Below are 17,220 nucleotides of genomic sequence, written 5' to 3'. Positions count from 1 at the left end.
ATTCTGACTGGAGTGAGATGAAATCTTAGAGTCGTTTTGATTTGCATTTCTCTAGTTGCTAGTGATGATGAACATTTTTTCATATATTTGTTGATGGATTGTATATCATATTCTGAGAAGTGTCTGTTCAGGTTCTTGGCCCATTTATTGATTGGGTTATTTAATTTTTTGGTGCTTAGCTTTTGAAGTTCTTTACCAGTGAGTTTTTAAATAACAACTATATATAAGGAATCTACAGACATCTCAAGGATAGAGATCACATTTTTAATGAACACTCACATATGCACACACAGTCCTTATATAAATATACACACTATATATACACACCAAAATTACCTAGAGACACTAGCAGATCCTTTCTAGACCCAAAAAAGAAAACTAATGCCCTGAAATTTTACTCTTGAATCATTCTACTAACATTTAAACCTAGGAAATTTTATACAAAAATTTAGATTGTTGTGTTATTGAAAAATTGCAGTTCTGAGCCTATAATTCAGCAATAATTTTTAGAACTTGTTATACATTAAAAGCATAACAAGGTAGAATCACAAACAACTCTTCACAACTAAATTCAATAACTTAGGGGAAATGGGCTAATTTCCTGAAAAACACAAAATATCTACAGTCATCAAAGATGAAATTGATAATTTAAATATTTCTGTGACTATTAAAAATGCCTGAATCCACAGTTTCAAATCTTCCCCAAAAAGAAACTTAAGTTCATAAAAATGTTCTGGGAAGTTATTCCAAACATTAGAATTACACATAATATATTTCAGAAAAAAGAAGAGGTTGGAACAATTCCAAAGAAATTTTAAAAGCTATATTACCTGACACTAAAACTAGACAAAGATGACATAGAAAAAGAGAGTACAAAACAAAACCTCTCATATGCATAGATATAAAAATCATTATCAAGATACTAACATAATAAATCTAGAAGGTATAAAAATATCAGTGGGATTAATCCTAGGAATGTGAGGCTGGCTTAATATTTCAAAGTTAATCAATATATTTATTAGAAGTTTATGAAGAAATGCTATATGATCACATCAATTGAAACAAAAAATTATTTGAGAAAAATTTAATATCCACTCAAATTAGGAACAGAAGTTAAAGCCAAATAAGGGGTAGCTTTAATATGATACAATTATATTACATGGGAAAAGAGTAAGCACTTTCCCTTAAGATCATGAACAAGGCAAGGATGTCCACTTTCACCACTACTATTCAACATTGTACTAGAAGTTCTAGCCAATGCAGTAAGGCAAGAAAAGGAATTAAAAAGATAGAGTGAAAAGGTAGAAATAAAATGGCTCCTATTCATGCTTGCCTACATCTAAAATCTCAAATGATTTATAAAATCTCCTAAAACTAACAAAGGGAAGTCAGAGGATACAAAGTCAATATATAAAAAAATTGTAGTCCTATGTACTGTCAATGTTTAGTTGGAAACTGAAATGAAAAAAAAAGAAATATTATTTACAATTGCTCAAAAATAAAATATGTTGCTGTAAATTTAGTGAAATATATATACTAGCTATAAAACATTGATTTAAAAAAATCAAAGAACACTTAGATGGAGAGACTTACCATATCCAAGGATTGGATGACTCAACATAGTAAAGATGCATTTATTTAAAGATGCATTTATTTTTAAATTGACCTATAGATTTAATGCAATTTCAATTAATGTGCCCATAAGATTTTGGTAGATATAGACAAATTATTCTAAAATTTATATTGAAAATCAAAGTAACTGGAATAGACACCATTTTAAATAAAAAGAGGAAAGCATTGGCAAAGGAATTGATTTGTAGATCAATGAAACAGAATAGAGTCCTAAAATAGACCTAAATAAATATGGCCAATTGATTTTTTAAAATTTGTCTTCTTTTTTATAAAATTATTTTATTTTTAATAAAATATTATTTATTTATTTATATGCAGTGCTGAGAATTGAACCCAGTGCCTCATACATGCTAGGCAAGCGCTCTACCACTGAGCCACAATCCCACCCTTGACCAACTGATTTTTGACAGTGATGCTAAAGCAATTCTTAGGAGAAAGTATATTTTCAACATATTTTAAGAGTTCAAACAGTCCAAATTGTGCAAAAGATTTGCATAGACACTTCACCAAAGAGGATACATGGATCCAAATAACCTCATAGAGATGTTTAACAGCATTAACCTATAACCTATACTTGCAAATTAAAACTACAATAGAATTGGAATGGATGAAATACAAATTACTGCTATTTCCAAGTGCTGATGAGGATGCACATCCTGGGCTCTCACACAGTATTGGTGGGAATGCAAATGAGACAGAAGGCTACTTTGGAAAACATTTTTGTCAGTTGCTTAACAGATGTTCACCTTCGGACCCTAAATCCTACACATAGGTATATGCCCTAGAAAATTAAAATCTTATAGTCATATAAAACACCCCTATTACTAGGAGACCTCAGACTGAAGCAACCTAAAGCCATCCATTGGGAGCATGAGTCAATAATACATTAGCTATACAATGGAATACTAACTACTCCTGAATCCAACAGAACTGATGATATGTACAAGTTGGATTTGTTGGTTTGTTTTTTCAGGGAAAAGAAACTGACTCAAATGTCACATACTTTTTGAGTCACTTATATTGTTCTCAAACAGACAAAATTATAGAGACAAAAACAGCAGTGCTAGCGGTGAGGACAGGTACGACCACACAAGAGATTCCTTTGGGGTGATGTATCTTAATTGTGGTAGTAGATAACATGAATCTATGCATGTCAAAATTCATAAATCAGAACACAGCCAAATATCAGTTTCCCTTTAGGTTAATTTTAAAAGGTAAAATACATTTTCTTAAAAAAAAAAAAATATATATATATATATATATATATTTGGTTGTAGTTGGACACAATACCTTTATTTAATTTATTTATTTTTATGTTGTGCTGAGGATAGAACCCAGCGCCTCGCACGTGCTAGGCAAGCACTCTACTGCTGAGCCACAAACCCAGGGCCCCAAAAAACACATTTTCAAACTTCCCTTTTAATGCCAATGTGCGTACCATTTCTCTGGGTAACCATTAGTGATGGACCTCTTTAACAACAGAGGATTAGGATTCTCCTCCAAAAAATTAGAGTTTATTTTGGAGAAACACAGTAAATAGCGAATAACCTCCAGCAAGAGACAGGCAGTCATTTCAAAGCAAAAGCAGTAGAGACTCTGAAAGCTTGCCATGCTGCCAAGTTAAACAGAAAACACAAATATTTGTATAGCTTTGTAACAAAAGAGCAATATGGGTTTTGGCAGAAAGACCTCATAATGGCACTTGTGGCTTTAAAATAACGGAGGCCTGCTCCCATTATGTTGAAATTGCATGCAGATGCACTGCATGTCAGAGACCACGGTGCTGTCCCAGGGAGAGGGACATAATTAAAGATAAAACCCAGACTGACAAGGAGGACAATCTATCTATTTGTGCAAATGAGACGGAACCCAACAGCTTCTTGGCACTGGATCTTGAGGAGATTGCATCCACTACTTAGAAGAGTCATTTGGATCACTTTGCAGTTGTGAGCTTGTGACTGTTTCTATTTTCAGCTACATAGTATCGTAAGCCTTTTAGCTTGGGGATGTTATGTTTTGGGAATCAAAGACAGAAATACTGAGTTCTTTGGAATAACAGAGTGATGGTATTGAAGGCACTCATCCCTGCCCATCCAAATGCAAGGCCTTAACACCCACCCTACTTCCAGAAGGGAGATATTTTACCCTAACTTCCCTTTCCATCAGATTGGATCAAAGACTTGCACATTTAAGGTTATGAGGTAATGAAGCCAGGGTCAAGTAGGGTTGTTGGGATGTAAGTAAGAAGACCAATTTTAGGTTATTTAAAGGATTGCATTGGAAGGATAAGGAGTAAATTTGACAACCAATGAAAAGCTGGTCTCCAAAATAACAGGGAGCTGGGAATATATCTCAGTGGTAGAGCACTTGCCCTAACATGTGCTGGGTTCAATCCCCAGCACAGCACCAGTAAAAAGGAAAATAACAACAACCAAAACAAAAACATGGTGACAGGAGTTGTGTATTGGCAATCTCTTCAGAGAATTAGCTACCAGATGGAACTTCATACATTTCTCCACTTTTACTTCACTCAAGATTCAGCATTGCCTAGTATAGGTTGAGTCACATGCCTACTCTTTGGCCAGGGAAGAAATTATTACCTTGAGTGACAGGCAGTGGGCAAGGGAGAAGTTCTACACAAGTAAAACAAAAGTCTGTGTCCTTTAGGTAGAGGCTGGGTATTGGGCAGGCAGAAACAGTAACTTCCATGCCACCATGGAGGGTTATTCAACATTTTGTACCAGTAGCCCTGTAGGGTGTTAGATAGCTATGGGTGGGGTGCAGGAAAGTCTAGGGAGGGTGTTGGGTGTTATAACAGAAACAGTAATGATATAGAGACTAGACCTGGATGAGAACTCCCTTGGGGCTCTGCCATAAACTGGCAATAGGCCCCCGGGGACATCAGTTACTCTGCCCATATTCTCTGTATTTCCCACCAAACGATGTAAAAGTTGGGACTGGCTGTTCTTGAACCTCCTATGGTTTGAGCATATTCCCTGAAGGTTCATGTGCTAGACATCTGGCCCACAGCGTGACAGTGTTGAGGTGGCAGAACCTTTAAGAGGTGAGACCTAGTAGAAGATAATTAAGTCATGAGGGCACCATCCTCACAAGGGGTCCATGCAAATCTTGTGGCACCAGAAGAGCTTCCATGAGGGTGAATCACAGGGAGTCTGGTACCTCCCTTGAATCTCTTTTCTAGGTGCTCTGCTCCCCGCTCTTCAACATGCTCCCACCATTGTCATGCCATCCACCTTTTAGGTCCTCATCAGAACCAAGCAGATGCTGGTGCTATGCTCTTGAATTTCCAGAATGGGGGATTAAATCATCTCTTTTCTTTTTAAAGTATCAGCTTTAGTCATTTTGTTAAAGCAACAGAAAACAGACTAAGATAATCTTTTTTTTCTGTAAAATTTGAGAGAAATATTCTTTTTGGAAATGCTTACAGTATTGGACCTCAATGTTAGAGTATATAAGAATCTTATGAGAGTTAGGTAGGTGGAAAAGCCTGTAAAAATGCAGATTCCAAATGCCCACCCCAGAGATTCTGATCTAGTCATTCTGATTGGAGTCCAATAATTCGCATTTTAAACAATATTGTCAGGTAATTCTTACTCAGGTATTAAAGCCTGAAGACCTGCATACCACGTATTTGGTTCCCAATCCCTGTAGGAAAACTCCCTCAGTATTTAAAGTTGAGCTGCTGGGCATACCCTTCAAAAGCTCCCTCCTCAGTCCCTTGGAGTGTGTGTGGATGTAGGATTCATATGAACACCTAGATGGCTCCATTCCCTGCATGTTGGTTCAAGACAACCCAGGGATTGGGCATTCTCCCCAAATACCCACTGATTCTTTCTGCTTCAAATGTAGCCATTTAATAAAGCTGGTGTGGTGTGTGTGTGTGTGTATGTATGTGTGTGTGTGTGTGTGTGTGTGTGTGTGTAGAGTCTGCCATGAGTGCTTTGAAAGCTTTGTCTGTTGTTCTAATTGTATGAGTATCTGAAATAGAATGTTTTCAGGTAAAGACCTGTGTTTGGGTTTAGCAGTATTTGACTTAGTAAATTTCTGCTTTTAAGAAGTTGAACCTCCAGGCTGAATGTTTGTATTCAGTGCATTTCATTTGGGGAGTTGCCCTGAAGGGGAGGAGGTCGGTGTGTTATTTTCTTGAGTGTTACTATGTGTACTATATGGTCTCCTTGGGGATCACAAGTGCAGTGATGAGCAGTTTCACATCAAGATGCCCCTTGCATATGGTCATTTGTAAATGATAAAGGAATATGTGTTATGTGTATACAGTGCCTGCATCTTTCTCTGATTGCTGGCTTGTCAATGTGGAGTGGTCACCCTAGGGTTTCTTGGCTTTTTGAGGCAGGATAGAAGAGTTTGGTATTTGCCCCAGCATTAACTTCAAAAAAACTCAGAGTTCTGACCAAATGAAAGTGAATTATCACAAGGATGAAGATAGTTTAAATAATGACATAATTTATATTTGTTTTCATCCAAGAAACCGGTTAGTGTATTAAAATAAAGAGTATATTTGTCAATTCTAGAAGGACATTACCACAGTGCTTGAAACAGCTATGGGTTTTATGTTGTTTGCAATGTACAAAGCACTTTCCCATGCATTTTCATTGTTACACCCTCTTGTCCTTATTGGTTCCAGTCTTAGAACAGAGATTGGATGGGAAAATGTGTTCAATTAATCTCTAAGCACATGGCCAAGGCCCTCTAAAGATAAGAATTCTTTTAGTGGTTGGGTTCTTTGGGCTATTTCTGTGTTCTGTTCACAGTGAAATTGTCCCTTCTTTTCAGATGCTTCGTTGGCTGTGTCTGTGCTACGTGAGTCTCTGTGTATCCATGTGAGTCTCTGTCTTTGTGGGTCTGTTGTATGTGTGTGTCTGTATGCGCATGTGTGTCTTTCTCTATGTGTTTGTGTGTGTGTTTGCATGTCTCTGTATATCTCTCTGTGTGTGTATATCACATTTCTGTTTAATGGGGGAAACAAAGCAAGGCAGAAGAGGGGTAAATTTATGAAGGATAAAACCAAAATTTTTAAAATTTTGCTTTATTTTTTACTTTCTCCAATACTTAGGGGAAAGCTCTGCATATTCTTTGGCTTCATGAAATGTTGATATTTGAGAGAGGAATGAAAGTGTTTATTCTTCAGAGTTAAAAAGGAAAAACTAAAGGAAAAACCTCAGCAAGTTCGCATTCTGTTCCAGTTGGTCTTGCAAGTCGTTTGCCAGCTTGATGAGCTTTATATCTTCTCCCTGGTGAAACATCCCCGCAACTCCTGATCAACATTCCTCTACTCCTTTGCTTCATAAATCAGAAGGGAGGATGCCATTGTCATACTTGACCATATAAGGGGGAAGAGAGGCCCAGCTGTGATTTAGCTTTGCCCTCATGTCAGAACTGTATATACACTGGAGGCCTTTTAAGGAAATGTGGTGCGTGCAGGGAAGTCATCCCCAGGCAGTCCATCCATTTTCTTTGCTACTGAAGAGTTGGTGCCTGCAAGCTCTGAGTGACTCTGAAGCATGAATCACAGGGGTGCTGGCGCCACGATGGAGGGAGGGGAACCTCAGAGACCATGTGCGCAGTTATCATCTTAGCTTTCACTAAGAGCCCATCTCACAGCTTGGCTTTCTGACTTCCCGTGAAAACTTGACAGGTTCCACATCCTCACCTTTGCTGGGGCGCTCCCCCTCTCCATTATGCAATGTTATCATGGCTACAACAAGGTGACCACTGCCTCCGTAAGGATTCAGATTAGTTATGTCTGTGCTCTAGCAATTGTTTCTGTAGAACAAGGTCTTAAGAGGTCATAGAAAGAGCTCTTTGATCCACAGAATTTTCTCTCACTGGCTCTGAGATCTTAGACTAGTCATGTAACCTCTCGGAGACTGAATGTTCCCAACTAAAAAAGAGGGAAAATAAATGTGATAAAATATACTCAAAGAGTTTGGTATAGTAGTAGGAACATAGTAAATTCTTAATAAGTCTGAGCTGCTATGATTATTATAATTACTGTCAGAAGAGAGTGATAGTTCTGATCTTTGTAGAAAGTATTTCCTATAACTTCACTGTTCCAATCTAGCACACTTGTTACAAACAAATTTTCTTTAAATGCAAAATGCATCCAGAACTGTTCTTAGAGTCTCTGAAGAATGTCTTGGCACTATTCAGTGTACAGAGAATGGGATCCAGCAAACCAGGGCCTGATTCCCCACCCAGCCTCTTATCAGCTTACGGCATGAGACAAACTATTTAATCTTGTGGTTCCTTAGTTTTATAGTCGGTAGTCTACTGATAATAGTTGCTTAAATCCAGACATTTTGGTTTCCAGGGATAGAAACAAATTGAATTAGAGCAAAGATATAGACAGAGTTTATTGCAAGCCTATAGAGATTTCACTGAAATAAACTATGTTTTGTTTCACAAGATAGGGAAGATGGAAGACTAAGGGGCCTCAGGGGGAGGAGGCACTTCTAGTTGTAGGCAGATAGATTGTCTCCTCCAGCTGCATTTAATCCTAGACTCACTTTCATCTTTGAAATCCATCTTCTTGAGTGATCTTTTTCAGTAAATAGAAGTCCTGCAAGACAGGCCAAAATGACAGAAATATGACACTGTATGTCCTTTGAATGCCTACCTCTGCATTCTAGTACAGTGGCCATCATGCTCCCCCAGGACAACCAGGTAGTGGAATCATTCAGGCCATGGGGTTGTCTGAAGGGGCACTGTAGCTTCCCTCCAGAGGCCCGTACCTTTGTGCAGACTCCTGTTCCCAGGGACTTCTATTCAGCACTCAAGGTCCTGTGCTTGTGTCATTAATGACCTGCTCTGGTCAGAGGAGACTCCTTCCTTTTCATCTCAGTTAGGTTAGGGGTCCTCAAGCCTTTTTTCTGTTCCAGACATAGCACACTTCCCTCAATGGCATCTTTTGCCACCTGCAGTGGTTCTCAAAGAAGATGGGCTTTATAGGTTAGAATGTCCCCACCTGGGTTTTCCAATCAACCTCTTGACCCATTGGAATATGGCCCAGAGATCTTTGTTCCATCAGTAGACCTGCCTTGAGCCCCTGTTCAGGGCTAGGCCCTGCACTAGAAATTGACATTTAGAGAAAGACACAGCCTATCTCTTCCTGAAGGTCTAGAGATGCCCAGGGTCCTTCTAGAAGTTATGGCAGGGATGCTCTGTGGTGCTGCAGTAGAACTGAAAGGGTCACCTGTGTAAGGTTGATGATGTTTACTCAGGGAACCTTAGGAGGGGTCTTCTCCTATTCTGGGCATCTTGGTCCAGTCAGTACTATAGTGTGAATTTCTTTCTTACCCTTCTAGAGACTGGGAAGGTCAAGGTCAAGGTACCTGCAGATTCAAGGGCTTGCTTCCTGACTCACAGATGGCCATCTTTCTTCTGTGACCTCATATGGCCGAAGGGGAGGCAGCTTTCTGGGTTCTCTTTTATAAAGGCAGTAATCCCATTCACAAGGGCTCTGTCTTTATGGCCTAATCACATTGGGATTTCGGGTTTAACAAGTGAATTTGGGGGGCACTAGAGTCTATAGCACTGGGGCTCTGGAGAAGCTTCCAGAAGCTGAGACTAAAACACAAGAAAGAGTCCACTGGCTGGAATAAGGGAAGCTATGTCACCAAGTGGTATGGGGCAAAAAGTGTGGCTTGTCTGGAAATTGCAAAACTTTGGAGGGGATGGGAGGTAAAATTGGGGAGAGTTTCTTCAAGCAAGGACAAATTTTTTCCCTTGATACCAAGCTCAGCTATGGGTGCCCTTTGCTGGGGCCCCTAAGATCAGAACCCTTTCAGCTCCCACACAGTACCTTCCCAGGAAGCAATCATGCTCAGTCTGTGTGGCTGATGAGGAGTGAGTGGTGGTCAGGTCCTGGTCCCACACAGCCATTTCTCGAATACAGCCCTTCAGTCAGCCCATTTCCTTGCAGGCTGTCACCAAGGGGTAGATCACTTTTCTTTGAAGTCCTGAAGAGTCCTAGGAAGAAGAATCTCCAGAAATAAGAAATGCTACTTGTTCTAAATACAGACCTGGGCCTTAACCCATTGTTAAAGCCATATTAACCAAAGTGCTGACTTTGTATCAAAATAATACATTTCTACCTTCAGGACATTGAAGCTCACTGAAATGCAGAGATGTACCTGGGTCCATGGAATTAGTGAAAGATGGAGGCAGGCTTTGAAGCTATCAAGAAGCCCAAGCTCCATTTATTCTGCTGCGGGGACTCAGAAAAGAATGAAAAGCAACTCCAACCAGTAGGCATTGTTGAGTCCATCTTCTTAGATGTGGTAGCTAAGGGAGGATAAACGACTGGCCTAAAATAATAAAGAACTGAACTTTCTTTAAACCAGGCTGTCAGATTTCCAATACAGTAAGATACATAAGATACAGGGCTGCGCAGGTCACATTTATGGCAGATGCCAAGGTGCAGTTTTGATGGTAAAGTCCATATTCTCACATGATAGACTCTCATGACTGCACCCATGTTCAATGTCAGTTTAAGTCTAGACCTCAATCAGCTATATCCTCTAAGGATTTCTTAAATATCATGTAAAATGTGCATCAAAATCCAGTTGCTAAACTTATGAATAGATATGCACTGTTTCATAGATCATTATCATTTAATTGCATGAATAGTAGTCCCCCTTTATCTGCAGTTAGTTACCTATGGTGAACCCTGGTCCAAAATTATTAAGTGGAAAATTCTAGAAATAAACTTTATAAGTTTTAAATTGTGCATTGTTCTGAGTAGCATGATGAAATCTCACGCTGTTCCCATTTGTCCTGCCTTGTCTAGTGTTTCCATGCCATATATGCTACTTCCCATAGGTCACTTCGTAGCTGTCTCTGTTATCAGATCTACTATTGGGGTATCACAGTGCTTATGTTGATGTAACCCTTATTTTACTTAATAATAGTCTCAAAGAACAAGAGATGCTTGATTGCTATAATTGTACTATGTTATTGTAATTTTTTGTTCAGTCTTAATAGAATTATTCTATTTTACTATTAGTTATTGTTATCTTTTATTAACTTACAAATTAAACTTTATGATAGGTGTATGTGTATAGGAAAAAACACATTATACTGTATAAACAGGGTTTGGTACCATGCAAAATTTCAGGCATCCTCTTGAGGTACTGGAATATATCCCCTGATAAGGGGGGACTACTATAGTTTGCCTTAACTCTCTGCTTTATAACTCCTATAGGAAGGAGAATCTCCAGAAATAAGAAATGCTACTTGTTATAAATATAGACCTGAGCTCTAACTAACCTCTACTAATTCAGTATGTTCCAACAGAGAGGTCTAGGAATTTGCACTTTTAATTATCTCCTTAGGTGATTTTTATTATCCAGAAAGTACGAGAAACAGTGGCTTCTTCCAAGAAACCCAATGTTGAACCTCCATCAGCTCCCTTATCTAAGGACATTTTCCATCTTGACAGAACTGCACAGAAACCTTGTCTAAGCTGGTGTGCTGGATTAGACCCTGAAGGCCATCATCTGAGTTGCCATAGATGTAATTTTACTTTAAGTTGAACCAAAGTTTACATCATCTGAAGTCAATTTGCCACTTTCATTTGGATTGGATTTGCGCATTTGGTTTCATGAAGGAAAATAAACCCAACTGTCTTATTTAATCCAGCTAGAAAATCTGTTGCAAGGGAACCATCATTTCTTGTTCTGACCCTTGAAGCGTTGTTTTGAGCTTTTGGAGAAACGGTCAATAGCTGCATGCTAGGCTGGTGTGCTGGGTCTGCATGGATCTGTCTGTGGTTTTCCAAATGAGCATCATTAACTACACTGGATATTGGCAGAGGAAATGGGATCTGTCAGAGAATTCTGGGATGGAATTTTCAGACATAAGTTTGTAGAACCTTTTGCAAATAAGTACAGGATATGCAGAATGTTGTGGGGATACTGGAGGATAGGATGCAGCGTTGTTCCCAAAACTTTATTGTGTAAAAGATAAGCTAACATCTGACAAGGGTCATATCCTACTCCCTTGCCCCCACATACACACCTACCCCGCTGTGCACACCCCCTCCAGCAACAGGGCTGTTTACTATTCAACTAATGCTTTCAGTTGCTCACCTTGGGCCTTTTATATTTGCAAACCCACACATATAAGAGACCCTGAAAACAACCATGAGCTTCAAAATGAAGAAAACTGCAGTGCCGGCATGATTAACTGCCTAAGGGAACATGTATAAAATGCAACATATTGTCACTTTATTATTAAATTTAGTATTCAAGAAATCATCGCAACACTTGAAAATAATTTGTAGGATATATTTTCTCATTTGAAAAGGATTCTCAAGTGTGCATGAAGGATGAGAGATCATTACCAATACTTAATTAAACGAGTGACTTGGATCCCCATCATTTCAAAAGTAAAATTATAAAAATCCTTTCAAGATGCTTTTGGAGCAAGAAGTAAAGATTTTTATGTGAGATATGGATGCATTTTAATATGTTTGGTATGATATGGAATGGGGCCTCTCATACACACACGGTTTACCATAACCCAGTGACATTGGGCAGGGCACATGGTTGAAGAAAAATGAAACGTGTCATTCAAAGCTGTGTCTTCAACAGTTCAAAGACAGTGAAAGCCTTTCACCCTCAGTTGTGAGCCATCTCAGGATGCTGTATTCCACTCTTTCCTATATCAGTTATATCCTGAAGGGACTGGGAAGCAGTCATTTCTACTCTGCCCACATTCAGAAGGCTGATGAAGAACTGCGGCATGCAGGTGGGTGGGATGTCCACTATGTAAGGGCACTATATACCAAGGGATTGATATTCACATGGAGGACACCCTACATTTGAATATATATTATGATAATGTTTTAGCAGATGGCATTAATCCATTTGTTCTAAAGAGCTTCATGTGCCACACACTTTTTTAAAAAAATATTTTGTTTTTTAGTTGTAGTTGGACACAATACCTTTATTATATTTTTATGAGGTGCTGAGGATCGAACCCAGGACCTTGCCTGTGCCAGGTGAGCATTCTACTACTGAGCCACACCCCCAACCCCTGCATAGCTGCACACACTTTTGCATAGTTGGAAATGATTAGGTCTTGATGAAGGGTGTGTCGGTTTTCTATAAGTGTAACAAACACCTGAAATAATCAACTTAAAAGGAGGGAAGGCTTATTTTGGCTCATGGTTTCAGAGGTTTCAGTCCCTGTTCACATGGCCCTGCTGCTTTGACGTGTTGCTGGGTCTGTGGTGGCCTCATGGTGGGAGTGTGGGGGTGGATGAAGCTTGTTCTCCTCATGGCAGCCAGGAAGCAAAAGAAAGAAAGGAGAAAGCAGGGTTCTAGTGTCCCCTTCTAGGGCACAGTCCCAGAGACCTAACTTCTTTCTACTAGGCTCCACCTCCTAAAGGTCTCACCACCTCCCAGTTGTCCCTGACACAGGCTGGTCACCAAGCCTTCAACCCATGGGCCTTTGGAGGACATTCAAAATCCAAATTAGCCAGGTGCAGTGGCGCAGGCCTACAGGATTAAAATCCCAGTGGCTCGAGAGGCTGAGGCAGGAGGATTGGGAGTTTAAAGCCAGCCTCAGCAAAAGGGAGGCACTAAGCCACCCAATGAGACCCTGTCCCTAAATAAAATACAAAATAGGGCTGGGGGTATGGGCTGGGGATGTGGCCCAGTTGTTGAGTGCTTCTGAGTTCAATCCCCAGTATCTGCTCCCCTCCACCCCCCAATAATATCCAAAATTGTAGCAAAGGGCTACTTTTAGCACAAAGAGAGGGCTTGGGCTTCAGCCCTGGCCCACCGTAGAGAGTGGTGCCTCTCCTGCTCTGTTCATCTCCGTTCACCCTTTCCATCCTTTCTCTGTAGACTGTGGGATCTTTACTTAAAGGCAACTGTTCACCTTAAAACATGACTGTGAGCCTGCAGCAGTTCCCAAAGCCAGAAACCCTGTCACCCTTCTGTTTGCTTTTCTTCCTGCCTTTTGCCCTTCTCTCATTTACAGACTTCCTTGTTTTCTGTCGGTTTTTAAAGAAATAGCTCCCTACCCTTTTCCCCTTAGGAAGTTTCTTGAAAGCCCCCAACAGCCTCCACATGAAACAGAACCACACAGATAAACTGTGTCCTTGCCTTGGTCTGCAGAGAGGAGGACAGGACAGTGGAAGAAGCTTCTCGTTTTCCTGGGGAGTGTCTGCTTCTCCGATTAGTCTTAGGAACTGTGTGTTCTTGCCAACTTGTTCTGGTCCCTGTCCCTCAGAGACGACAAGCCCTCTGAGAGAGGATCTATCTCCGCTGCAGGCAGAACTGTCGCCCTGACTATAAACAGCTGCTCTCCCCACCTTCTTTCTCTCCCCCAACCACCTCCTGGGGTTTGCACCCAGGGGTCACTAAGACACCAAAGGGCTTCCTGTCAGCTACACCAGCAACCATGTCCCTGAATGGCTTCACTGGGCCAGGGCCAGGGTGGGCCTTTGGTCTGGGATGCCAGTCTCTGCTGAGCTCAGAGATTCTTGCAGTTCAGTATTCGGAAGGGGAGAATCTTGACTTCTTTGGAAAAGGCATCTTGCTTAAAATCCCTGATGTGAATTGAGTGCATCCGGCATATTTTCCTTTGCCCTTGCCCTTCAAATATGCTCAATGGGAGTAAATTCCTTTGAGCCACACCCCTGCCATAGTCAAATAAAGAATATATGGTATGTTCATCTTGTCCAGTTTCTTCCCAATGAGTGCTGAACACCATAGGGGCTCTCAGTAAATCTGAGAAACGTGTACTGTACCCTCCTTGTGAAGTTTTACAGCAAGATGATTTCTAGAAATTCCTCAAAGATCAAGAAGAGGTGCCTGGCGTTGTAGCACAGTGGTAGCATATGTGAGGCACTGGGTTCAAACCTCAGCACCACATAAAAATAAATAAATAAAATAAAGTCATTGTGTCAATCTACAATTTAATAAAAGGAAAAAGGACCAAGAGAAGCCAATTTTATCACATTCTCCTACCTTTTCACACTAAATTTACAGCACCGGAGTTAGTAAATTAACAAACTGTACTCATTAGAAGTAAGGTTATAGATCTTCTCAAACTTTTATCCACTTGGAAATTCATCTACTGCCACTTAATTTTATCCTAAACTTTCAATCATCCCATTCATTTGCCCTCACTGGTATCTTAAGGACCCAGTTTGGGAATCTAAGTTACATTTTGCACCCATGTAGGAAGAATATATGTTTGTTGGGCCCCGTCATGTTTGTAGGAAATGAACAAATGTCTTTAAGCACTCACTCTATGCCCAATAGATTCATAACCCTCAAGGGCCTCCCAGATTGGAGAGGGAGTCAGACGCCTGAACGCAGTAGCCTTTGCTGAGTTGCTGGGGTGTCTGGGGTTGTACAAAGAAGGAAAGGAAGGACATAGCCTGAATTCAGTGGGAAAGGATGAAGATTGTACTGGTATCTTCAATTTGCTTCAAAGGTTCCCTTCCTATCCTTCTCCTAGCCCTCTGGTAGGCAGGTTGACCCCTATAAACTTTCAATAGGCTCCCCTTCCCTCCAGATTCTAATTGAATCTGGATAATTTGTAACTCTTCAAATATCCAAGGGAAGAAATTCAGTATTTATTTCTCTCCCTACAGGGTTTCATGGGCTGCCAGTGTGCCTCTGCTCTTGGCTTTTCTGGGAAGACCCTTCACATAGTTATCTCTGATTCCAATAACGAATGTTTGGGTGGGGACTGGTAGACCCAACAGTGCTTGTCTGGGGGTACTGGACTGTCCATTGTATTTTACATCTCCACTCATATACCTATGTAAATGATTCTTGCATTAAAACTTGTTCAAATTCCTCAAATGGAGTAAGTCATCTCTTCCTGTTGGGATCCTCATTGAGACGAGAGCATCCCCACCTATGTGAATGATGTGTGCAAGGATCTCAAGCTGCCTGGTGTTTGAAGGAAGATCCATCAGAAGAGGCTTTTGTGATGGCAGAGCTGGGAGTATGAGGCAGGAAGTAATAAGAGGATGGGCAATGATACTCCCAACCATCACTGATGTCCATGGAGGGCTCTGAGAGTTCAGGGGCTCCCAGTCATCATTCCACCTGGTCTTCACTGAGCAAGGGCATGCCTTGTTTCCTCATTTGGAAGATGAAAGACCTGGGTTTAATGAGTTTTAGTAACTTAACCAAGGTCACCATTAAGGAAGGGGTGGAGTTGGGAGGGACTCGGGCTCCCTCTGCTCACTCATGCCAAGGTGGTTGGACTGGTTTCCTTAGGCCCTGCATGTTTGCCTGCCCTTCCTGTCCACTCAGATTTACCTTTTGCTGTACAAGTCTCATTTCCACAAAAGGACATCAACTTTTTCAATATCATCTTTTTCTCATAACTGAGCCATTACACTGAAGTGTTTTTTGAAAGATAAATTCATATCAGAGCAGAGTGATATGGGATGGCTTTTCCTTATGCCTGTGGTGAAATTAAGCTCAATCCTGAGAGGAAAAAGGAAATCCTGGGAAGGCTAAATGCAGCCTTGAACGTAGACCCTTTCAGGCAGAGTAGCTGCCTGAACGTCCCTGGTTGTACACTCAGTTCCTTAGAACACCGCCCCCGCCCCCACCCCAGAGATGGCTGCCTGGTGACTTGACCTGGCATCACGGAAGCCGCAGCCTCAGTCATCCATTAGAACACAGATCAGACTTCCGTGATGAAATGAAAGGTCAGGTGGAATGTGTTGTCCAGGCCACAACATTCCAGAACCAGCGTGGACAGGTGCCACTCGCATTCCTCTCCAGGGAATCTGAAGGTTTGCATGTGGCCCTGCTCTGGGCATCTCCTCCTGGAATGGAGAGGATTTGGCCCTCAGAGATTTTCCATCTTATTCTTGTCGAAGAAACAGGAACTCCCTAAAGGAGCTAAAGATGAGTCTTAGAAACCATATGCAGGGCTGGTGACTTCTTCTGTGTGATGTTGGTAGACTGTTAGCAGGAGAAAGGAGGGGGGAAATATTCGCTGTTCACAGAAAACAACCACCATCTTGGCTTTAAAAAAGAAAGAGAAAGCTTTAGAGTTCTAGCCATGCAAGTGGAAGGCACTGGCTGAGGACCCTGGGAAGTGCTCAGGCTGATTAATTACAGCTGGCCCCATCCACCATGCACGGACGGACGTGCCTTCCACTTTGAAAAGCGTAGCTATGGGACAGGGTAGGTCTTCCAAGTTTCTCTGTGGCTCTGGTGACATCGGTGGGTCCTGGCTGCTTCTCTGAGCCAGATGAGGTTGAGGCAAATGGTGTTCTATCATTTTTTTTTTTAGGCCCGTTAATTCTTTAGATTTACAAATATCTGAAATTTGTTAGGAGTGAAATACCACTATGAGTGAAATACCACTATGTTTTCCATTTGGACTACTGAGGAAGAAAAAATCATCAGAATAACAAAAAACTAAATATTATTGCAAGAGAAAGTACATAATTTCTTCTTTGTAGTTTTTTTGGCATTTTATACTTTGGTACTCTTGAACCATGGCTGTTTATTTCTCACTGTACTTTATGAGTAAAGTACAGTTTGTCTATTCCCTCTC

The 17,220-nt window shown here is 40.8% G+C and overlaps 1 protein-coding gene and 1 long non-coding RNA gene across 3 annotated transcripts in view; one reads left to right on the top strand and one right to left on the bottom strand.

Annotated features, from left to right (window-relative positions):
• The window catches only part of Pgm5 (phosphoglucomutase 5), a 177,877-nt gene that overhangs the window by 69,321 nt on the left and 91,336 nt on the right, over positions 1-17,220 (top strand). The window lies entirely within an intron of this gene.
• On the bottom strand, positions 8,000-9,638 carry LOC124102958 (uncharacterized). 2 transcript variants are annotated; one of them, XR_006855041.1, is made up of 3 exons: positions 9,473-9,638; positions 8,403-8,585; positions 8,000-8,230 (listed from the first exon to the last, which is right to left on the bottom strand). It is a non-coding gene; the product is annotated as an uncharacterized LOC124102958 (long non-coding RNA). The 2 variants fall into 2 exon arrangements; XR_006855042.1 differs by lacking the exon at positions 8,403-8,585.

Source organism: Marmota monax, unplaced genomic scaffold, assembly GCF_021218885.2.
Source record: "Marmota monax isolate L192 unplaced genomic scaffold, Marmota_monax_Labrador192_F-V1.1 WCK01_AAM20220418_F8-fsc00059, whole genome shotgun sequence".
In the NCBI taxonomy this organism is placed as follows: Eukaryota; Metazoa; Chordata; class Mammalia; order Rodentia; family Sciuridae; genus Marmota; species Marmota monax.
The sequence above is the reverse complement of the archived record's forward strand: the minus strand, read 5'-3'. Positions and strand labels throughout refer to the sequence as shown.